The sequence below is a fragment of the Asparagus officinalis genome, chromosome 2 (genome assembly GCF_001876935.1).
Source record: "Asparagus officinalis chromosome 2, Aspof.V1, whole genome shotgun sequence".
In the NCBI taxonomy this organism is placed as follows: domain Eukaryota; kingdom Viridiplantae; phylum Streptophyta; class Magnoliopsida; order Asparagales; family Asparagaceae; genus Asparagus; species Asparagus officinalis.
The window spans coordinates 2,750,800-2,756,270 of record NC_033795.1 but is presented as its reverse complement, the minus strand read 5'-3'; the positions used below and the strand labels follow the sequence as shown (position 1 = coordinate 2,756,270).

The 5,471-nt window shown below is 35.5% G+C and overlaps 1 pseudogene; it reads right to left on the bottom strand.

Moving 5' to 3' along the window:
* Nucleotides 1–2,144, bottom strand: part of LOC109829349 — a 3,657-nt pseudogene extending 1,513 nt beyond the window's left edge.

The window sequence follows — 5,471 nt, the reverse complement described above, 5'->3', positions numbered from 1 at the left end:
AGCACGTTTTATTTTTATTTGTTATGATAACTAATTATAAACGTATTCTCAAAGCAATCCAAGGCAAGCTTTTCTACTCGGATCGTTAAATTTTTTTTTTCCAGAAGGACGACGTACTCGTGCTGTAGAATTTTCGTGGGCGCGAAAGTTACTGTTCGTGAGAATTTGGTTTTGTTCATGATTTCTGCCACGTCCGAATTCCTTCGTGCTCCGTCGCCTTCCCTCTCTCCCGACGACAAGTGGCTACAGACGAAGCATAACGTCGACCGGCGTATCGTCAAACTGACCGACACCGACCCCTGCGTGCGTCCCAAAATCAAATTAATACTTAATTAACTAACTAACTAACTAACTAGGATTAGTTTTCATAATTAATCAGCCTTCTCAATTACATATGTCGATTATTAATTAAACTCGCCTTGTTACCCATGTAGCCCATAATCCCCGTGCCAACGCACGACACCCTCACGTTGCGCACGTGCTCAGCCAGCCCCTCACGCGCCCACACGCACAGGTAGACCCCCACCATCTGCTTGCTGGCCGCCAGGTATAACGGCCGCCGTCATCCGCTCTAAAATCCGCGCCGGCGTAGGGCTCTGCGGATGAGCGAGAGCCAGGTGGAGCGGGGCCCACGTCCTCCGCGCCAAGTACTGTGGCGGCGTTCAAGGGTACGATCTCCTGCAACCTGTTGAGCAAATATTTACTAAATGCCACTACGGCGGAGTTTTTTGAGGGGTATTGGTTAAATAAGTAGAAGTACGTGCCGATGATGTAGAGATCGGCGGGCAGGGAAGCCAGTCTCGCAGTTTGACCGGAGCTTGACCACCCACGTTCCACGTGCCAACAAACGCCCTGTAATTAATTATCCAAATTCTCATTTAATAAAACTTAAGAGATAATTAACAGCGGTTAATTAAACTAAGAATTAATCAATCAACTGATTATATACCTGAGGTTTTGTGTCGCCGGTGGGTTCAGATCACGTTGAGATGTGATGACCGACCAAGCACCGTGGCCTAAATGGATATTCAACTCAATTAATTATTATTTTTTAATGAAATGTTACTAGATTCCAAAGAGTACACTAATGCCTAAATTTTTTTTTACACTAAATGTCCATTGAGCACTAATATTTTCTGCTCAGCATACCACTAAATTTCAGAATAGGACACTACTAAAGAGAATAAAATAATAAAATTATGAATATAATTTTTAAATAAATACAACTTTTGTATCTGCCACTGATGGGACGAGAATGAACACAACCATGAATAGGATGGGCTACCTATCATTTCACCCCCATCAAGTGACAAAAGTTATTACAAATATAACAAAATATATAATTACAACCCTAATTCTAATTATTTATTGATAAGCAACAATTAATGACATGGAAATTTATTTTGCAGCCCTACCTATTGAAAGGGAGAGGGAACCAAGAGAATCTCTAGATACCAGGAAGCGATTGTCTTTGTCTGAACAGCTCTTTCTCCTGCTTATAACTCCTCTTCCTTTTTAATGAGCAAAATTTTCATTCTTAATTAATAGAGAACGAGATTAATGAATTTAATGAAGATAATAAGATACTAACTATTTGTTATTAAAAAAATAACATGCATGGATGCTTACTATAGTTGTTAGAGTCGGAGAGGAAATCAGTGGAGCTTCTCCCTATGTTCAGCCATTTCTTCACTAGTGTTTTTGGCCAACTATAAGACTGTGCCAAAAAATAAAAAAGAAGGAAAAAGAAAACATGAGATCATTTAGTTAATTAAAAAAATAAATGGATCAAAATAATCAGTAGAAAGAATCACCTTGCGATATCTACTGTTCTCAGTGCTCATTTCTTATATATAAGAAGGAAAGCACAAGCTGGTGGATGCTGCAGGAGAAATATAAACAAAAGAAATTAATAAAAACATATATATTGAAAAATTAAAATTCATAAGTTGGGTAGTCTTGAAAAAAGCCTGTATATATATATATATTGATCAGTTACCTTTGCAAACAAGAGATGATCCTCTTTTCTGTTCCCCACATCAAAAGAGAAATGAAAGAAAATTAAAGGAGGGGGAAATGAATTGAGAAAAGAAAAGATACTTCTCAGAATTAGCAGGAGTAAGCTATATCTAGAAAGAAATTGAGAGAGCTAATTGAGTGATTATTCGTTGTGGTTGTTATAGTACTTATGGCTTGCTCATGCTCTATATATCCCCTACATTGATGGAGACATCTAATAATTAATCAATTTCTTAGTTATATAATGAAGATATATAAGAGAGGAGGGAACAAGCCCTCATAGAGTAGGTTTCTTTTTATTTTATTTTACTGGAGGAGGAGGAGATTATCAAGTATAGCAGTCAAAGTTTCCCCCTATGGTTTAAGTTCCCTCCGCAGCATAGGAGGGAAAATGCTAGAGGCACACCTCCCAACTACACCCCAAACCACACTCCTCTCTCGCTACAGTGCACCGGGGCCCACATGAGAACTTTAAAAAATCTCATGTGTGCCCCAGTGCACTGTAACGAGATAGGAGTGTGGTTAGGGGTGTGACTGTAACGCCACCCGAAAAAAAAAAATTCATATTCATTTTGGCCTTCACATTTACCTGAGACAAAAATGTTGACCAATAAACACGAGTTTAGTGCGTCCCTCCATGTTTTTGGCCAATTGTACCACTAAAGTTATATATGTTAAAATCATCAATTAAAATTTGATATATTGATGACCCAAATTTGCGAAGATATTGATATATGTCATGTCAGTACCACATTAGTTGACGCATTTGTTTAGATATGCAAAATAATTGACTCATTAAAACTCTCATCCAAAAGTTGTTGGTTAATTTCATGCTGCAGAAGGTGTCAGTAACAAAAAAAAAGAAGGAAAGGAAAGGTTTAATTTCTATCATCTAGATTTACCATTCCGACGCTAAATCAATCAGCTCATTGTTGCGGGTGGACTTATTCACGGACATAAAGGGTCCATCTTGGCCGGATCCGCTTAGATCCAAAACTAGGCCACGTCAACTACTATACCCTTTAGAACGTGGGTATAGTTTGTGCTACTTTTGGGCATATATATTACCCACCCATGAGTATATGTATATATATATATATAGGATTCGGATTCTCTCCACTACAAAAAAAATAGTGGAGGGACCACTACATAATCACAACCATTGATTATCTAGATGGTTATGATTTTTTCTTTTAGTACAAATTAGGAATGAGTGTAATACACGGGGGTATGGTAAATGTTAGATTTAGATTGTATCATAACCGCCTACTAAATAATCAACGCTTGAGATTAAAAGTAGTTATTTTTTAAGGAATTATTGGTTCCACCGATTTCTCTCGTGTAATCAATAGATTCCTAAACCGTGTTATCCCACATTGGCAAACAAGTGAATGTGTTTGTACAGGAGATGTTAATTAGGTTTCCGCATGCAACCGTTCCTAGCTACTCTTTATATAATTAATTAAGTTCCTACTCATTAAATTAATACTTTAAAGTTGGGTTGAGCGTTGAGAGTTATAATTTTATGTTCTCACATTCTTCTACGGTTTGACTTTTTTTTATGAGCCTAAACCTAGACTTATACAATATTGGTGTCAATTTTTAAAAAACTCACTTTAAATTCTTAGTCAGTGTGATTTGAATCTAAGTTCCTCTGATACCATGTTAAAGTCCCAAACCATTACACCAACACTCCAAACTTGTGGCGGGTGTTGAGGGTTATAGTTAATTTCATATTCTAACACTATCTAATCAAAATAAGACAAACCTCATTAATAAATGAACAAATTATATTATTTTTCATATTAAATCACCTACTAAATTTTGAAGGAACTTGAAATTTAATATGAAAAAAGTGAGTTAAAAATATTCACATAAAAGATTTAACTAGCATACCGTCCATAATCCTATTCCACTGAAAAATTAAAATCTCGAATAAATTAAATAACAATGTAACATATATTAGATAGTTAACTAAGATTAAAGAAACTATCTACATAAATGATTAAAAATCAAAGACATATAAATTCAATATTTTCTTAAAAACTCAAAGGAGAAGTTAATAAAAGTCTAAAAAATATATTGTAACATTCATTCTCTTTAAAATCTACTATTCTCCCTCAGTAAGATTTTCTATCAGATTAATAGCTCATATAAAAGAGCGATCCATCATTCATGGATAATTCGAGAGTTAGTTTGGTAATTATAACTATAACTTATCAATTCCTAGTGTAGAGATCATCGATCTCATTAAATTGGGACAGCTCTGATACGACCTATAGCATGATCCCTACGTGCTCCTTTTAATTTGCTCAATAACACACAAATACAAGCTAAAGATTCGCAATCAATCACATGATAGCAGTTTAATTTTGGAGCTCACCAGTACACATGAACAACTCTTGTGATGTGATGATCATCATAAAAAAATTCTAATCTTTACTAAATTTCGTGCTCTCTTTGATAAAAAAGCAACCTAGCTTTTAATCGTGCGTCTACTGTTGCCTTTCTCCTCCTATCTTTTCTTGCCATCGTCACCTATGATCCTGCACAAAACTTATGCTAATTATTAATGTCATGCCCATTCATGGGAAAAATTCATCTTAATGGAGAATGATTCTCTACCTCATACTCTCATAGCATACGCTAGCTAGGAGCAACACCACAAAATAGAAATACACTCAATTTATCAAGATTTTTGCAGAAGGATTTTTTTTTTAATTTTTATTTTTATTTTACAAACATTAATTCTCTTAATTCATGCAGTGTGATCTACACATATGGGTTACACAAAGTCTGTTTTTTTTGTAACTTTCTAGTCTTATATGTTTAAAATTATCCTAGAGTAAAAGTTAATGCTTAAGTCAAGATTAAGATTGATGAGAAGGGGAAAAACATGTGAAGGATTTGAAATTTTGTCCTTAGTGTTGACTAAGTCTGATAACCCCATTTATATGTGCTTAGTCCAGGCCTTTTCTAGAATGTACACCGAACTTGGTTCATGCTCCATGGGTTTTGCATGCAAAGATATATTTTATTACTGATTTGGTTTAACTTATTTTTGTTGGTATGATTATTCATTACCAAATCGTTTGTTGGTTTTTTATAGTGTTAGGATGTTGTCAGTACAATATCTTTTTTTAGTAATAACAAGAATAAGGCAAAAAGAATCGAAAATCAACTCAAGCCGATTTCAGCAAGTGGACCATTGATGGCGCCAAATTGACAATCGATGATGCTATAGACCACCGATGGTGTAAAGTCCAAAAAGCTTCAGATCATCGATGAGGGCATGGACATCGATGGTCGCTTCGTCACCATTGATACTCGTGAGCTACCATCGATTGTTAAAAGGCTGATTTCATATTTCATTTTTAATCTCAGCCATTCGTCAGATATGATCTCCTAATCTTCTCCTATGTTTTTCATGACTTCTTTCTGACCTAATCCGA